General features: G+C 35.8%; 1 protein-coding gene and 1 long non-coding RNA gene across 3 annotated transcripts in view; one reads left to right on the forward strand and one right to left on the reverse strand.

The window, feature by feature from the left end:
- The window catches only part of LOC123676712, a 240,181-nt gene that overhangs the window by 134,638 nt on the left and 85,677 nt on the right, over window positions 1–19,866 (reverse strand). The gene's annotated exons all lie outside the window — the stretch shown is intronic.
- LOC123676713 lies at window positions 683–1,429 on the forward strand. The gene is made up of 3 exons (XR_006746998.1): window positions 683–1,163; window positions 1,262–1,333; window positions 1,389–1,429. It is a non-coding gene; the product is annotated as an uncharacterized LOC123676713 (long non-coding RNA).

Here is a 19,866-nt window from a genome sequence, read left to right on the forward strand (position 1 = left end):
CAAGATGAAAAAAAGGTATCTGGGTTTTTGCCGAAATATGGAAAATTATTAATATTTCAGAAATCTGACAAAAAATTATCAAAAAAAAAAATTTCTTTTGAAAAACTCCCTACTCCCGAAACTCTATCTACAATATTTACCATTTAAATTTAACCCTGAAAATAGGCAATTCTTGATTAAGAAAATTTTCTCGTACTTCCTTCATTAATATTAACTTGAAAAAATTTATAGTAAAAATTTTTCGCTTCGTGAAGCCATTCTTGTATACATACCTCCTTGAAAATTTCATGTCATAAAAGTTTAAGAAATTGCAATATTTTTTTTAAATAATCTTTTTCGTTAACTCAACTCTCTTGATTTATTGCCCTAGAGAAAGAGAACAATATACATCTCTTTCAACTCGAAGAGTTGAACGTTAAATCGTTATTCCAAATTTGAATTTAAAGCAAAGAATTGTGAAAAATATTGAGAATTTTTCTACCTGAAGTAAAAGAAATATTACCAATTCAAAAGATGATTGAATCGAATATTACTTATCTTCACCTATAGCCAATAAGAGTATTGCTGATTCCTATAAGCAATTATTTATATGTATATTATATTTCCTTGAGATATTAACGAGTCCAACTCATTGTTACATTAAATCCTGTTCCTGTTTTGAAGGCATAACTTATTCCATTTATGAAAAGGAGCTGTCTAATTAGTATATTTTCTATATGCTGAGTACCTACCTATATATTCGAATGGATGCAGCCCTTTCTCACTATCTATATTTTCAAATGAATCTATAAATCAAGTTAAAACCTTATGAAACGTCATTTCTTAGAATATATAAGAAAAGATATTTGTAGATAATTCAATTTTGAAGGCATAACTCATTTCATTTATGAAAAGGAACTGTCTAATTAGTATATTTTCTATATGCTGAGTACCTATATATTCGAATGGATGATAGAAAAAATATTAGTTTACCTGTGGCAGTTCAACTTGAAGCTATAAGCTATTCGTAAAACGTGTGAATAACAGTGCATTTATTATTTATTTGTGATATTTGTTATATTATATTAATTTCGTACCTCAATTATGGCGAAGCGCCCTAATTCAGCAAGAGTGCCTAAAAAAACGTCCAGATCAAGATTAATGAAGAACCTGCAGATAGCAAGGTATGTACATAATATGTAGGTTTATATTTGAAACCATTCTGTAAATCAATGTTCATCGACAGATTCTAGAATTTGGATTCCATTTTACCCTTTTTCAGAGCATTGGCCTTTCAAAATATAAAACGAAATCCTAATCCACTAATGCAATCAACAACGTCTGTAAGAAATGAGTAAGTAAATTATTTCTTCTGTAAATAAGGAAGTATTGAAAATATTTCATTTTAGATTTGAACAAGATTACCCTGCATTAGAAATAGAGGTTGACCAGTCTTATAAGTCAAAAAAAACATTTGTTGAACGGTCGCCGCATTGTAAACTTAGGTCACGTTCTCAGTGAATATGAGAAAATTTGTAAGCATGGAGACAAATGTACGATGGGAAAGATGACTTTCGTAAAAGAAACAAGATTTGGATTGACTTCAAGACTCTATTATCCATATTCGATATACGTCCATGACAGTGGTTCATTGTCATTTCTGTATTCACAATATTTACAGTAATTATCTTATTTAGTAATATATAACGAAACAAATATAACAAATTTTCCTTCTTTTGAAGAAGTTTTCCAAAGAATTTTGCTTACTCATAATAAGATTGTGATATATAAGGTTGTTACATATAATGGATATTCCTTCTGGGGGGTATATATCCCCCTTATCCCCCCCCCCTAGGATACGCCACTGTATCTTAACTGAACTGAATTTCTAAAGTTTACAGAAACACAAATTTACTCTTTGCTGGGCTTCATCGAGAGTTGAGATTTTATTAGGGGTAATAAATACCAAACAGGCGGTTCTTCAACTTGAATGGGTGTGCCAGGTACAAATCTAACAAAAATTTTCGGGTAGCTCCATCTAGCGGAATTGCAGTTTCAGCGCAAAGTAGTCTACAACCTTAAATAAAAAGAAGATCTGAGTATACGTAGTACCTATAGTATAAAATTGTATTCTATGTTTATAATATAACCGTACCTCGAGTTGCTTTGTGTGTTTAGCGTCGATAGTTTATTTTATTTGTTTAGTGAACCACATTCCAGTATATTACGTAGACTTTATCAGTTCACCATCGACAATTAATGCACAATGAAAGGTTATAGAAAGTTCTACTTAATCGTTATATCATAAACAAACGCCATAATGTATAAACGTTTTTATGCTCGATTCAAATAACAGGAGCCGATTTAAAAATCTGTCATCAAGCCTATATTCACATAAACCCCTCGTCATAATGAAAACACGAAATTTCGAACATCAGGTATCGATATAAGCGAACGTACAGCAGAATTTGAAACAGCGTCGAAACGTGCCACGGTTTTTGATCGAATTCGAAAATCCCACGGGATTTGGGAATCGAATAAACAAAAGAGCGCCGGCATCAGAGGGAAATCGGAACAAACTCGTAACTAACAAACGGAGGCTTAAATTATGTAGCGATTTAATGAAATGCATGCACTGGCGGAATATATTATACCGCAAAATCAATCCACACTGGGAATCCATTGAAATTGAGTTTTTCTAGTACAAGATGACCCTTCGACTTTGGCGTCGACTAGTTTTTTGAGGTCAGTGCGATTGAGGTAAACAAAACGAGTTGGTTTTGTGGTGTTTCTCACGCCAATTGCCGTGAATTTTTATTAGTGATTTATTGTTAGCACCACATGTTAATGTCATGTCATTTCGTATGAATTCCCATTTTATTTGTTGCAAACGGATTTTGTTGAAATTGTTTAAATCCTATTATAATAAGGATCGAATTAAACTCGTAAAACTTCAATCACAACTTTGAACGCTCATTCTCCCGAACAGATAATAATAATAAATAGATTGATGTATCATTCGAACGGAATTACTTAGAAACTTGAAACTTTCAGGTTAGATTCGGATCCGAGTTCGGATCTAAAATACATATTGTGATTATTGGGAGAAATCCGACTGTATTTTCCGGAAATAATGAAAAATTCAACAAGAATATAGAAAAATATTATCCAATATTTTCGTTGAAAATATCAAGTTGATCACATCATCAAAACCATAAAAAATTTGAGTAAAATATTTGAAAATAAATATCCCATATTTCCATAACTATATATCCAATTGGGTTGAGATTTTGCGAGATTCAAAACTTTGTGAAAAATTTTATGTTGATAGCGTCATCAGAACCATGATTTAATAATTGAGATTTTTGGGTCTTGATATCAGATGGGCCCTATTCTGTATATTCTGAATAGAAATGAACGAATCGGATCGTAATATGAGAAATCGGGATGTTTCAATTATATCTTGTCCAAATTTGATATTGTTTATCCGATTATCCTTCTAATGCCAAATCTATCTCGTTATTGATATCCATAGTAATTCCACTTCAGTTACAGAATACAAATTCTTGATAATTCTCATGGTTCTTGTGTATTTCTATTCGATCTGTACCATCTCTATTCGATTTGAAGTTATAGAATAGGGCTGAATATCTTCGAGTTGATTGAATGAGCAGAACCATGAAAAAGTGAAAAAGGATATCAAAAGGAAATGAGTCAATATTTTTGTGATCACAAAACCAACGGATGATGATATGAAGTAACTAAATTTCAATCTACTTTCAAATTTTCAAAAAATTGGAAAAAATACCCAATATATCCGTGTCCACAAATCGGTCCGGATCCAAGAATTTGCGTATATCGAATAACCATTTAAAGATTCGTGCAAATTTTCATTTCATCATTAGATAGCGCAGTCAGAAACATAGAAAATTGAATACAAAAAAATAAGGAAACGTGAAAAGGGGCTCAAAAGCTGATTTTCCTTGTCGACATAATGTTCTGATGGAACGTCACAACAGAAACTTCGATTTTATTAAATAGGAACATTTCCCTCCTGTCAAAAATTCTATGTATACGGAGAACAATTATCGAAAATTACAGCGATAATTGCATTGTAGGAAGCGAAACTGCACTGCGATAATTGTTCTGTTCATAGATGCATAGTTTCTATGCATCTTACACAGTTCGAATCTATGGCAATTCCATTCTAAATCAGTTTGACAAGTAATGTAACAGTTTATTCGGGAAATATTCCCCCAAATTACACTCGTGCATCAAAATGACCGGATAATTTTGCATTCCAGCGTGTTTTCTTTGAAAAACTGCATTCGGTCATTTTCATTTTTGGAGAAAGAGCCCTCCACCTTCGGTGTTGGGCTCTTTCTCCAAAAATGAAAATGAACTCATGCAGTTTTTATGACAACACGCTGTCATGCAAAATTATCGGTAATTTTGATGCACTTGTGCAATTACTTATGATAATTTTCAGTTTTCTTTGTTTCGTAGCACTTTCAAGAGTCACTAGCAAACGACTAGCCTAATACAGGGTTTTCCAATAGGATGTTTCACTTTGAATAGCCCGCTATCTGGGCAGCTGTGACTTTTGAAGCTAATATCTTTAGACATTTGACAACCACGCCATGACTAAAAATGGAACGATACATGCTCTAACAATACATTGAGATTGTTTAAATTTACTAGAAAATTGTGAAAATTTTGCAGTCACAGTTTTCAACTTCTATGTGGGCAATAGATTTCCACAAATTTGAGTTGTTGGCACAAGTTAGAGATTTAGACAATCGAAACCATGTGCGCCGCTCAAGAACAACTGAAAATATTTCAGCTGTAACTTGTAGTGTTTACGAAAACCCAGGTTTGTCGATTCCCTCGTCGATCTTGGCTGATTTCCTTTTCTTTTTCGAAAAGCTGATGACAATTGGCCACCGAGCTCTTGTGATTTAACACCTTCAGCCTTTTTTTTTTTTTTTTTGAGGACACGTGAAAGACACGTCTATGCCAATGATCCACAATCGTGTCAAGACAATAAAGATGGAACTCGTGAAGTTATCTAGTCTCAAATATTGGCCACAGAAAATGCTATGAAAAGGATATGGTGCTGCAACTATAGCGGCCATTTTGGCTTTATAGTTTTTCATCATTAATGACATTTCTCTTCACAATGAAATAAACATTCATTGATTTCTCATAAAATAAACTCGTTTTGTTTTATATCAAACTGAAACCTTTTATTGATAAACCCTCTGTTTGAATGGACAACGCGCGTTGCTCTGACAAACAATAATCATTGTCCACCTAGAACAGCATCAAAAAAAGCTAAATCATACCATATCCCATTATTTCATCGATCCGTATAAAACAAATTTTGTTTACACAGCTACTCGACACCGAATCGTATTAACATTGCCAACATATTCTCAATCTGAATATTATGCTTTTATAGCCCCGCCGGTTCCTAGGTCAGTTTCCAATTTGCCAGAAATGAAAGCGATACATCAACGGTGCCCAATATTTGTAATCAATTCCGGAGCATAACGGTATTTCGAACACAGCAGAGAGCAGATTGATTGGGTTGTAACATCCGCGTGACAAGATTAATATCGCTTTTTCGTGAATGATGCGAGATCATTGTTCAAACGCGATGGGAAATGAACAACAATGTACAAGATAACAAGGTGAGAATTAGGTCTCATTCATTCATTGCCGATTCGAAACTATCAATGGATTGTGAAATCCATTTCTCCTCTAATAAAACTTGAATGTTCGAGTAAAAATTTTTTTGGACCCCACTGTTTTTTAAATGTAGAATTCAAAATTTGTCGGTTCATATTGACAACTCGATCTATGAATTATAAAGCCTTAACCTACACGAATAAAACATGTTTTCTCCCGAAATAGAAAAGATATTGAAAAAAGAAAATTTCAATCTGATGACCTTGAGTTTATCTTAATCAATGAATTAGATGAATTCAAATTTCCCGTTAAGGAAATTAGAAAAAACATTCTTTTTTACATGAAATTATAATTTAGTTAGGTATATTTTTGAATGCGTTTCATCAATATCTACAAGAAACTGCCAAAAAATCAAGCAAATGGTACTGAACTTTGATTCTCCAATAATGAAATTATTGATTCCCAATTTCATGGGATAAATAATTTTATAATCATTGAGATATATTTTTTCAATACATCTCACTATAGGAGGGCGACTAATTCGAATAATCGACTGTCACATATTTGGCTATATTCGATAAACCGAATCCAAAGCGAGGAAAAACACAACAGTCAACTAGCAAGGTTATGGCATCAGTATTCTGGGATGCGCAAGGTATAATAAATATATATAAATATAGAAATAAAATAATATTTATTTTATATGTAATGACTTTAGTGATCTAGCTATTTTTTGACCCTCCAAATTGAATTCTAATAAATTAAAAATTGTTTTTGACTCTTTGATATAATGAATATAGATAAACATGAATATTCATTGATTACCTCCAAAAGGGACAGATCATCAACAGCGATTATTATATAGCGTTATTGGATCGTTTAAATGATAAAATCTTTGAACAACGGCCCCATATGAAGGAAAAAAGAAGCCGTTTCATCAAGACAATGAGCTGCGTCACAAATCAATGAAAGCAATGGCAAAATTGCATGAATTGAGCTTTGAATTGCTTCTGCATCCACCGTTTCCGCCATATCTGGCGACCAGCGACTTTTTCCTGTTCTCATACTTCGAAAGAATGCTCGCTGGCAATGAATTCAGCGCCAATGAAGAAGTAATCGCCAATACTGAGGCCTATTTTGAAGTGAAAGACAAATCGTACTACAAAAATGGTATCGAAAAGTCGCTATATCGCCCTCGAACACAACCATGTTGAATAATAAAATAGAATTTTGCCAAAAAAAATGTGTTTAACTATGGTAGACCGGGGACTTTTCAAATGGCCTGTTAGATACCCTGTGACCATCCACACTCAGCCATTGAAAGAGGACACTCGATATCCGAATTCGTATAACGCAGATTATGATTGTAGCACTGTTACACTGAGCTTTGAGAATTCTCTGGAATAACGTTGAATATCCTATCTTTCCAATTTTATTTTCCAAACCTGTATAATATAGATACCGAATAATAATATGCTCAACAAGCATCCTTACAGACAAAATCTGAAATTCCATTTACGAATCAAACAGGATACTCATAACAATTAAGAAATCGATTAAGAATTGTAGAATTCAATACTGTTCAAGTATGTTCGGATACATTCACGCGAGAAGTTGTTCAGAATGGTGTGAAATACATTTTGCGAGACCGAAATTTTCTGTTCACCCCAAAAGCTTCCTCTGCCTCCGGTCGACTCGGACGCAAAAAGGATTTTTCCCTCGGAAAAATCATAAAGAACACAAATGTAGAAAACACATCTTTCATCAAGTGAATCTGGGCGGAAATAGACGGAGAGAGAAACACCTGAAAATTGGATGGAAATAATTCAATGCTCAATTTCCCTGTGCACGCCCAGACACCTACTAATCTAATTTAACCGAAGCCAACAAAGAGACGAAACGAGTGGAGCTAGCATGTAATTTGATGCAATTTCGATTTGCTCGCCATTCGGAACACTTGCCGGTAAATGCACACCACAAAAACCGCAAAAAGTGTGTTTGATCGCAACAACTGCATTTATGACTTGTTTTGGGACACCTCTTTCGTAAACATTGTTTGAATTCAGGTGGAGCATGACACGGAAATAGGTACGGTTTTATTTGGTCCTATTTGAAAAGATACCGGACTACCAGTATGGTTACTCACTCATCACATCGTCCAAAGAATAAACGATGCCTCAGAAAATAAAAGAAAAGAAAAATTGTAACGGTATCGCACACCACAGATGAAACTATCAGTCGATGGTTCGACTAGGCTAGAAATTTGTAAATATAACGCGAAATATTATTCGATTTGTGTCTGCATCATAAAGCTATTCTCGATTAAACATGTCAGCTTACAAGCCAAATTCTTGTTATCTACGGCTGAGGCTCATCGAATGCTCTCAAATACCTATGGTGAGGTTGCTATTAGTGGAAGAACATGCCTGAGAGTGGTTTCAACGCTTCAAGAACGGTGATTTTGACGTCAAAGACCAGCATGGCGATGAAAGAGAGAAGGTTCTCGAAGATACAGAATTGGGGGCATTACTTGATCAAGACTTGTGTCCAACGCAACAAGAATTTGCAGGATCAATGGGAGTGACGCAACAGGCCATTTCAAATCGCCTGAAAGTCATGGGAATGATTCAGAAACAAGAAAATTGGGTGCTTTATGAGTTGAAGCCGAGAGATGTTGAATGGCGTTTATTCGCTTGTGAACAGCTGCTTGCAAGGCAAAAATGGAAGGGATTTTTGGATAGCATTGTGACTAGAGATCATTACGATTACTTCAAGCGCAGAAAATCATGGAGATATCCCGGCCATGCTTTCACTTTGACGGCCAAACCGAATATTCACGGTTCCAAGGCCTCGCTCAGTATTTGATGGGAACATCTTGGCATAGTGTATTATGAGTTGTTAAAACTGACTGAAACAACACAGACCATCGTTAACGAACGTAATTTATATGTTTGAGCCGAGCGTTGAAAGACAAACGGCCGCAATACAATGAGAGACATGATAAAGTGATTTTACAGCATGACAATGCTTGACCCCATGTTGCGAAAGTGGTCAAGACATGCAAACTTGGAAACGTTGAAATGGAAAGTCCTACCCCACTCGCCGTATTCTGCAAACGTTGCTCCCTCGGACTATCACTTGTTTCGATCAATGGCACACGGACTGGCTGACCAGCACTTCCGGTCTTATGAAAAAGTAAAGAATTGGATCGATTCGTGAATCGCTTCAAAAGACGACCAGTTTTTTCAACGCGGGATTCGTACGCTGCTCTAAAGATGAGAGAAAGTAGTGGCCTGCGGTAGACAATACTTTGAATCATAAATGTATAACCAGTTTTATACAATACAGCCTCGAATTTCGAAAAAAAAACGGCGAAAGCAAAGTTGTTCGCCTATGTATTTTAGTTTCACAAGCAAATTGATGAAAATAATTATGAGGGACATTGTTTCAATGATAAACAGGCCCTCCCAATTGACTAACAGGACACTCGATGAATGCTAAATCCATAGACCATTAACTCCACATTCTGTGACCATTACCACAACTATAGAATGGGGCCTTATCTCAATTATTAGAGAAAATCGATGAAATTATCACTCCTTCGAGAACAAAGAGCGCGGAGCGATTAATAAATAATAGCTATTCACGTTCAAGGTCGAAAACAATAATCGCCAGAGCCAATTACGAATTACAAGTCATGAAAAGGGAGATTATTCATGGCACAGTCGGTATTTTCCGCTGGTCGCGCCGCCTATAATCTTTATTGATAGGCGCTGTAACGGTTTTTTGAATTGCCTCTTTCTGTGGACGGATCACTGAACTCTATCGTGAACTATTTTTAGTATGATAAACTGCTCGGGATTCGTATCGGCCATCGGGGAGCGTTGTTTTCGGCTGTCGATGGAGTTGACATTTATTTTTATCCTGTAGCATGTATGTTGGTTATTAATTTTCACTTCCATGTTTATGTTAGAGCGTTTTATTTTCGAAATGCGGTCAAATGTGTTGCGAGCGGAAGTAATCCTTAATGGTGGACGAATCAATTTATGTAATTGAAGAACAAGAGTGATAGAACATAGAATCAGCAGTTTATAAATTGGACTAGAAATTACATTATATCTTGAAGAATAAAAGATGAAATATGATATTGTTTATGCTTCAAATGCAGCTAGTTGATTTAATTGAGTTATAAGTTGCAGAATGGGCTCCTATTGAAACACGAATGCGAAATTCGAAAATGAGCAATGAAGGAGCGAGTTTTCGAACGCACGAGTGTTGGAATTGCCTTCTGCAAAGAGTATTAGACGATATTTTCTCTGTTTCAGTCAAATTTTGTGGAATATTGTCGAAATTAAATGAAAAATTCAGATTATACATCCTATAGGTCTTTTGGGACTGAATCGTGGCAGTTGGTGTGACTGCGAAAATTGACAAATTATGGGATTTGAAGTTGAATCGTAAGTTTCGAATTTTGAAATAATTTATAGTTACGCATTAAATTCGTGAATTATTCCTGACGAAATCGTTTCAACACCATCAGAATTGAGAGAAATTTGAATAATGTTGCAAATCATTTCACCCTATTCAAATTATATTATATTGACATTTGACGAGTGTTGAAATTTGATAGGATCGGAAGTCAGTGACAACCACAAAATGAAAAATATAACTGAAAACAATGCTGTTATGAGTTCATTACAGCACTGTTTTTAGTACTGTAATGAACTCATTACGATATTGAAATAGAGAAAAAATAATCTTCTCAAATACAACTCGTTCTTCAAATTTTATCACATAATTTTTCATTTTCATCACTCAAAATTGTTTATTTGAGGCAAAAACATTCAAACTAACCAAATAAAGATAAAATCACTCGTCCTAACGGACTCGTGATTTTATCAAACAAGTTTTCGTGGAAAAGAAAAAAATTATCGATAATATTTGAAGCACTCGTGGTATTACCTTTCGAAATGTCATCGTTCTTGTTCTATAAAGTGAATGAAAATTTCAGTTCCTGTTTTGTGCAACGTAGAATTCAAAAATGGAAAAAATTTATCTGTGAACCTTTAAGAACTTTTCACGGAAAATATTGAGTTTCCATCATTTATTTTGGTTAGGAAGTGTATTCTGAAAGCTAAGGATTACATTGAGTACAATATATTTTAACGTAAGTCTTAGCAACCCACAATTCGAAATGATGTATTTTTGAAACTCTCCGGGATCCGAATGACCAAAATTAATCAAAATTTTTGCATGCATATCTTCATCACACGTATCCAGTAATCCAGTCATTTTGAGTTAGAAAATCATAAACCGCAGTGCTAAATTTGCAGTGTTCTCGCAACCTCAAGGAACTGTAGATGAACATATTGTTTTGGCATTATCTTTCTGCCCACCGGATTCAAGCATAAACTTTGAACAAACTACCTTTCACCAATCATGGTGGCCAACATAATTGGTTGTCTATAAGCTTCCCAACCACGCACAATCAGGTGCGGCAAATATTGAGGTTATAAAAACACGGAAGAAGTTGCATTAACTGATATGGCCTTGGCTTTTGGTTCACAAGTTTAAAGTGAAAGTCATGAGGTACTTCCACCATTCTATAAAGAAATGCTTTCACTTAAACAAATGGATTTTCACATGTCTAACAATCAATCCTAATCTTTCCTCTCTTTACTCACATGAAAATTCAACGAAATGAATTTAACAGATTGGGTTGTTTAAAATGGAGCCTGCGGCATCGTGTTTATTAGATTATAATGTTGTCAATTATAAAGTTTCTCAGAACTATTATGAAGAAAAGAAGAAAATGTTTTGATAGTTATGCAACAATCTTGTTTTTCAGTTCTAAATATTGATCAGATAAGAGATCATTTCGACTATTATTTGTTGTTTCGCAGCAAATTACGAACTCTGAATGACAAAGAAAGTGTTAAACAGAAACAAAAGGCAGAAAATTATAAAGGGCGTTTCAGAAAAATTTTGATTAATCGTCGAAAAGAAACAACCTATGAACCACAAAATTTTGAGATGTAATATATGGGCAACGTAAATATTACGGGCAAGCTTAAAACAATTTAGTGTTGTGAAATGTGAACAGCTATCAATCAAGCTTATAAAAATCAATTTCTCGGAAACTCAGCAACGCAAATCATGAAATCGTGTATAACATCAGCTTCTCCGTGAAGTCCCCACTATCATCTAAAACTTTATTTGTTGGATTGGGGATTTCGAATTTTTTATAGCGTAATTCATATTTTAAGTCAAATGTCAATTTCAAGGTCGACCTCAACTATGAGACACCTTGTATTTTATTGCATATTCAGATGTTATTCTTAATAAATCATTCATTTTATATGCGTTTCCTACAGCTATACTAAGTAATTCTCGAGTTATTCGCCATTTTTTTTTGAAAAAAAAAATGGTTATTGAAGGTCTATAACAAACTGTATATTTCTCGAAAGCGCAAACTTGAACATCTGAACTGTTTTATGAAAAGAAGTATTCAGTGTTTCTTTGTGGGTTGCGAACAAGATTATCAAAATTTGATTTTTTTTTAAATTTTGAATAATGCTTACTTAATATTCAAGTTTTGTTGACAATTATTAACTCACTTCATGATGGAAAGATTCAATTGATGAAATTAATAGTATATTACCTGCTGATACAATCTGGAGTAAGTAATCTTCTTCTTACCTGAAACAAAACAAAAATCAATGAGTTTATTTCATTTATTCTACATAACGAACAGTTGTGGAATTTGGAATAGGTACTTTATATTCAATAAGCATATTATGCTACTATCATTCACGAAGGTGAAGTTTACGAGAAGAGCCCAAGGCGAGTTTGGGACCTTGCATAATTTCATAATTCCGATTCTCATTGAATTCTACAAAACATGCATCGTGTCCCAAATTCCTTGTTCACTTAGAGCATATCAGAAACTATAAGAATTAAACAAAATATGTAAGCATTCCTGTTTTGCATAATGAGAGCAGATAGATCATTTGTATTATTATCGTAAGTAATTGCACAAGTGCATCAAAATTACCGATAATTTTGCATGACAGCGTGTTGTCATAAAAACTGCATGAGTTCATTTTCATTTTTGGAGAAAGAGCCCTCCACCTTCGGTGTCGGGCTCTTTCTCCAAAAATGAAAATGACCGAATGCAGTTTTTCAAAGAAAACACGCTGGAATGCGAAATTATCCGGTAATTTTGATGCACGAGTGTAATTCGAGGGAATATTTCCCGAATAAACTGTTACATCACTTGTCAAACTGATTTAGAATGGAATTGCCATAGATTCGAACTGTGTAAGATGCATAGAAACTAAGCATCTATGAACAGAACAATTATCGCAGTGCAGTTTCGCTTCCTACAATGCAATTATCGCTGTAATTTTCGATAATTGTTCTCCAGATACATAGAATTTTTGACAGGAGGGAAATATTCGTAAGTAATTGCACAAGTGCATCAAAATTACCGATAATTTTGCATGACAGCGTGTTGTCATAAAAACTGCATGAGTTCATTTTCATTTTTGGAGAAAGAGCCCGACACCGAAGGTGGAGGGCTCTTTCTCCAAAAATGAAAATGACCGAATGCAGTTTTTCAAAGAAAACACGCTGGAATGCGAAATTATCCGGTCATTTTGATGCACGAGTGTAATTCGGGGGAATATTTCCCGAATAAACTGTTGCATTACTTGTCAAACTGATTTAGAATTAAATTGCCATATATTCGAACTGTGTAAGATGCATAGAAACTATGCATCTATGAACAGAACAATTATCGCAGTGCAGTTTCGCTTCCTACAATGCAATTATCGCTGTAATTTTCGATAATTGTTCTCCATATACATAGAATTTTTGACAGGAGGGAAATATTCACAATAAAGTACCAGAAACACTCGAAAACAAAGCGTTTTCAGGCCCATGTTTATGAAAGTTTTTATTATTTAAATTAACCAAAGAACTAATCATTTTCATTTGTACCTCCAATTTAGGAACATCCTACATATAAAGTGTCAGATCTCAAGAACGCACACAGGACTTCTTTTTGTATAATGGCTGAAATTTTATTCCCTACGCCTCTACTAAGATTTCTCCAATTTTCTACTGTTGTTTATTTGGGAAAGCTTGCTCCCTTCTGCATGACACTATTTTCTTTTAATTGATTCTTTGAAAGAGGTATTTTCTCTTGTCTGTCTTTCTTGTTGGAATTTTTATTATCTTTCAAAATTCTCTATTTTCGTGAGCTTTAAGTCTCTATTGTCTTCTTTATTTTTTGTTTACTATTTCCTCAATAGCTTCGATTTTCAATTCTTCTCTGATTTGTTGGTTCCTCATATGCCATGGGGCACCAACCACTGTTCTGATTCTGAACGAAGTCAAAAAACTTCATAACTTCGAAAAAAATTAAATTTTCGGGAAACCTATAAAGTGATATTGACGAATCTGAGGCTGTTATCTATGTTGAAAAATGTAGGGTGTTCCATTTAAAGAACACTAACTAATTTCTCTGATTAGATAACAGGAGGATATAAATAACGAAAATTACGAAAAAAAAAAACAATTTGGAAATTTTGGAATATCTCAAACAGAAACCAAGAAGGAGCAAAATTTTAAACGTAATGAAGATATTAATGATTTTTGCCGGTATCCCATTATTTCAGAATAGGATTTTGGGAGTTCTCAAATATCTCTTATACTTTTCGAGATGCCACCAATAAGCATCGAATTTAGGGCAGCCCGTATAGCGTCCACATCTACATGTATTTAGTTCCGTTAAAATACACGCGACTTGGTAAGTAAACAAAGCGGCTTCTAACCCATCCAAACCTTTTAAATTCTCCGATATTTCCCCGCTTTCTTGAGAGGCCCCAAAGCTTACAACACCGCTGGGCACTGGAATAATCGATTTTCCCCGCTATAAGGTAAGAAGAGGAATCGATGTCAGTCGTCGTAGAATTCGGCCGTTCTCATTATTTTTTCACGTCCGTTCCGAGATCCGGTCGAGTATTCGGAACTTAATTCCGAGTAATCGCTTCTTCCTATTCGGCCTGGTGGATCGGCACGCTCCAGCGACCGGCTCGGATTGCCGCACAGGCCGGTTCCCGACCCCGAACGAAAAGATAATGAATAATTTATACAAATTCTCGAGGTGCACGGACCGGGGAATCTGGAGATGATGACGACGCGAGCAATCAGGTAGTACTGATGGAAGAACGGACACGTGAAGAACGGAACCCGTGACCCAGGAAGAGAACAGACGTTTGTTGAAGCGATTGTTGTCTTCGGCCGCGGGCGGGTGATTCTGCAGCAGGGCGGGCGTCTACGAAAGCTCGTCGCGGCGTCTTTATTTGGACACGTAAAATCGATGCCCTCGGTTCTCTAGCTTGTTGGTTTCGATCTCAACACATAGATAGAGGGAGTATAACAGGCCAATTGAAAAGTCTCCGGTCTAACATATTTTTTGGCAAAATTCGATTTTATTATTCAACATAGTTGCCTTCGAGGGTGACACAACGATTATAGCTCATGAATTCTCAAAGCTCAGTGTAACAGTGCTACAATCAAAATCTGCGCTATACGAATTCGAATATCGAGTGTCCCCTTTCAATGGCTGAGTGTGGATGGTCACAGGGTATCTAACAGGCCAATTGAAAAGTCCCCGGCCTACCATAGTTAAACACATTTTTTTGGCAAAATTCGATTTTACTATTCAACATGGTTGTGTTCGAGGGCGATATAGCGATCTTCCAACTTTTCGATAACATTTTTGTAGTACGATTTGTTTTTCGCTTCAAAATAGGCCTTTGTTACGGCGATTACTTCTTCATTGTCGCCAAATTTCTTTCCATCGAGCATTCTTTTGAGGTCTGAGAACTGGAAAAAGTCGCTGGGGGGCAGATCTGGCGAATACGGTGGATTCAGAAGCAATTCGAAGCCCAATTCATGCAATTCTGCCGTGGTTTTCATTGATTTGTAACACGGCGCCATTGTCTTGAAGAAACAGCACCTTTTTTTTTCAACGATTTCATTCTTTAAACGATTCAATAACGCTATTTAATAATCGCTGTTGATGGTCTGGCACTTTTGGAGGTAATCAATGAATTTCATAGCTTGCGCATCCCAGAATAACCTTGCCAGCTGACTGTTGTGTTTTTCCCTGCTTTGGATTCGGGTCATCGTGTGCAGTCCACTCAGATGACTGTCGATTGGACTCCGGAGTGAAATGATGGAGCCATGTTTTATTTATTGTAAGATATCAACGCAAAAATTCAGGTTGATTGCACTCAAACAGCTTCAAACACTGCTCAGAATCATTAACTCGTTGTTGCTTTTGATCGATTGTGAGCTCGCGCGGAACCCATTTTGCACACAGCTTTCTCATGTACAAATATTCGTGAATGATATGATTTACACTTTTAGATGATATCTTCATAATGTCGGCTATCTCGACCAACTTCACTTTAAGGTCATTCAAAGTTTTTTTGTGAACTTTTTTGATTTTTTCGTCGGTTACAGCCTCTTTTAGGCGTCCACTGCGTTCTTCGTCTTCGGTGCTCATTTCACCACGTTTAAACTCAGCATACCAATCAATGATGGTTGATTTTCCTGGGACAGACCCCGGAAACACTTCATCGAGCCAAGATTCTGCTTCAACTGTATTTTTTTCCTTTCAAAAAGTCATATTTTATGAGCACACGAAATTCTTTTTTTTCCACCTTTTTTCAAATAACAAAAGTAGCTAGACTCACAACGAATATCTCACGAACTAATGGTAGGACTGCTCTCAAATTTTGACACGTATCGTTTGATTTGAAGGTTGGTACTAACTAAAAATCATATAGATTGAATATTAGCACCGTCATTTGTGCATCAGACGGGAAGTGCGCCATCTTTTGTCAATCATTTTTGGCGGTTGTTTTAAATTCTATATCGATATCATGAGGCTATATTTCATGTTTTGGTCTTTATTTATTCAGAACGTAACATTATGGTCTATGAGTTCGATTGAGTGGATGTTGTTTTGAATTAACTGTTGCACGATATCAATTATTAGGAGGGTACACGTTCAAAATATTGATGGGAAGATGTTTGAAATAGATGAGATTAATTGAAAAATTTATTTCTCAATTTTCTCAAAATATATTAGTCCGTTGAAAACAACCCCAACATTAACACAATTTTTTCACCAAGAAGAATAGAATAGGTAACTATTCTTTGCACAAAATTATTCATTCATACTTTTATAACGGATATTTTTAACACCTGACAAAAAGTGTACAATAAAAATCGAATCTCCTATGTCACCACTATGGAAACATAGTCACTCTAAAATGTGACATGATTCCGCTCCATCTGTCAAACGTTGGGGGACAATATTCGCTTACCGAAAATGACGTATGCTCCCTCTATCTGTTTTTATTACATTTCTGATATTTGTTTTCATTTTATTACTCTTGGGACGGAACGGACGCGTGAAGACGCCCGTGACCCAGGAAGCGCACGGACCCCCGATGAAGCGATTGTTGTCGCGGCCGCGGGCAGGTATCGGTTATTCTGCACCGGAGCGGGCGTCCCCGAGTCCGTCGGTCGCGTCACTCGCGTCTTTATTTGGGCACGTTAAAATCGATGCCGGCCCTCTAGCGTGTTGGTTTCGGTTCGCCGAACTTAGTTGCGATGCCTCTTCGCGCTTCTTTCTCCGTTGCCGTTCTTCGTTTATTGTTTCTGATTATCAACCTCGAGAGAACCGTTCTGCAGAAATTCCATAGCATGACTGGAATATTCGCGAATACGATAATCGGATTTATAAATCTGTCAGTTGGTTCCCGTTATTCGTTAATTTCGTCGGAAACTGTGAAAGCTAATTGAACGTTCAAGGAAGATCTTTGAAAGTTTTGTGATTCTATAACAATTTCTGAAGAAATAATTCCACGGTGATAAGAACACAAGATTCGAAAAGATCGATATTGGACCATTAAATATGAAGTAGACTAGAGAAGAGTGTAAACACGACTCTAATCATTGTCTGAGATCGGTAATTCAAAGTAAATTTCTGATATCAATTAAAAACGCACGCATCTGATAGCAACGTCTGTTTCTCTAACAATATATGTTATATAGGTAAGTAGGTACATCTATAAGTACATGAGTAAACCGAGGAGTAAACTAATTTCATCGATGCTCTTTTTGAACTTAAAATTTGATACCCAAATCCATTTTAAATATCATCGGACTGATAAAATATTGCTTTTTGAAGGGAAAAATACAGTTGAAGCAAAATCTTGGCCTCTGCACCAGGAAAATCAACCATCATTGATTGGTATACTAAGTTTGAACGTGGTGAAATGAGCATCGAAGACGGCGAACGCAGTGGACGCCCAAAAAAGGCTGTCACAGACGAAAAAATCCTAAAATGTTCACAAAATAATTTTGGATGTATAATATTCATTGATTACCTCCAAAACTGCCAGACCATCAACAGCGATTATTATATATTGGATCGTTTAAAAGAATGAAATCGTTAAAAAACGGCCCAATTCGAAGAAAAAAAGGTGCTGTTTCATCAAGACATTGCGTCGTGTCACAAATCAATGAAAACAATGGCAAAATTGCAGGAATTGGGCTTCTGTATCCACCGTATTCACCAGATTTGGCCTCCAGCGACTTTTTCCTGTTCTCAGACCTCAAAAGAATGCTCGCTGGAAAGAAATTTAGCGCCAATGAAGAAGTAATCGCCGGAACTGAGGCCTATTTTGAAGCGAAAGACAAATCGTATTACAAAAATGGTACCCCGAAAAGTTGAAAGATAGCTATAATCGCTGTATCGCCCTCGAAGGCAATTATGTTGAATAATAAAATCGAGTTTTGCCCAAAAAAATGTTTTACTATGGTAGACCATGAACTTTTCAATTGGCTTACATCGGACGGGAAACCAGCGGGTCGAACACCATCAGGAAGGCCACCTAAACGATGGGAAGATAGCTAAAATTCTATTTCCCAAAAATCCGCGCCCCACTAAGGCAACCTTCAAAACAAACAGACCTTAAAGTCTGATAGAAAAAGAAGTAGGGAAAGCGAACACATACAGACAGACATATATGGAAGCGAAATAGTTCAGGATGGTCTGAAATGCATTTTGCGAGCGGAAATTATGGAAAAGGTGACCAATACGTGATTACATCTCCAAAAATGAAAGGTCTACTAATTCTACGAAGTAATAGTGACCTTCGGTTCATGAAAAATGGCAATTGAATTGATTAATCATTCAGTTTCAAACTAAGTCACAAAGATATTTAAAAGTTCCACATGAGAAAAGTTATTTGGGTTATTTAGCTATTTGGACAACGATGTGGTCAACTTCAAAAACTATGTACAGTTATTGACCTTTAGTCTCTAAGTTGACGAAACGGGAAAATAATGCAAATAGAACTGTTTCGGACAAAAATACGGTTATTTCAACATTTAAATTTTTGTGTCGTTATAAATACTGTGTTCGAACCACAAATGATTCATCAGCGAGTACAATTTAATCATTTTGCGGTTACGGACCAATTCGCTTATCGGAGATTACGTAGCTTTCGGCACATGGCACACACCGTCCTCATTTCACGTTGTCTCGCTGTTGAATATCGCCATAAGCGAATGACCTTGGCCCAAAAAAGTGGTTCTATCATGGAAACAGGTACAGCAAGACGTGCAAAAGGTAGTCTCATCTGAATTATATCCTCAGTCATTTAGTGTTCAAATTACAAGATAACACACAAGTAACACTTATGACATCAGTCAATAAATTCCGCGCCTGCCCAGTTGAAACACATTTTTCTTCAAGATTCAACATTATTCGTCAATATACTCATCTTCAAGCGTGATGCATCTACTTCAACTCCAACGTTCTTCTTACATTTCAATACCTTTTCTGTCGAAAAATTCCTCTTTGCTTTCGTAAAAGGCTTCAAACTCACAATAACCGTATTTCTTTTCCGGGGCATTCTTTTGATCAATGGGTGTCAGATCTGGAAAATAAACTTGGTGGTCACGCAGTTGGAAGAGCAATTCCTTCAATTTAACCATGATTTTCATCAATTTGTGATAAGGAGCATTGTCTTGGTGAAATAAGATTTTTTCTTTTGCATTTGAAGACTCTCATTTTTTGCGCTCAATCGATACAACTACGTTATG

Source organism: Harmonia axyridis, chromosome 3 (assembly GCF_914767665.1).
Source record: "Harmonia axyridis chromosome 3, icHarAxyr1.1, whole genome shotgun sequence".
NCBI classification, from domain to species: domain Eukaryota; kingdom Metazoa; phylum Arthropoda; class Insecta; order Coleoptera; family Coccinellidae; genus Harmonia; species Harmonia axyridis.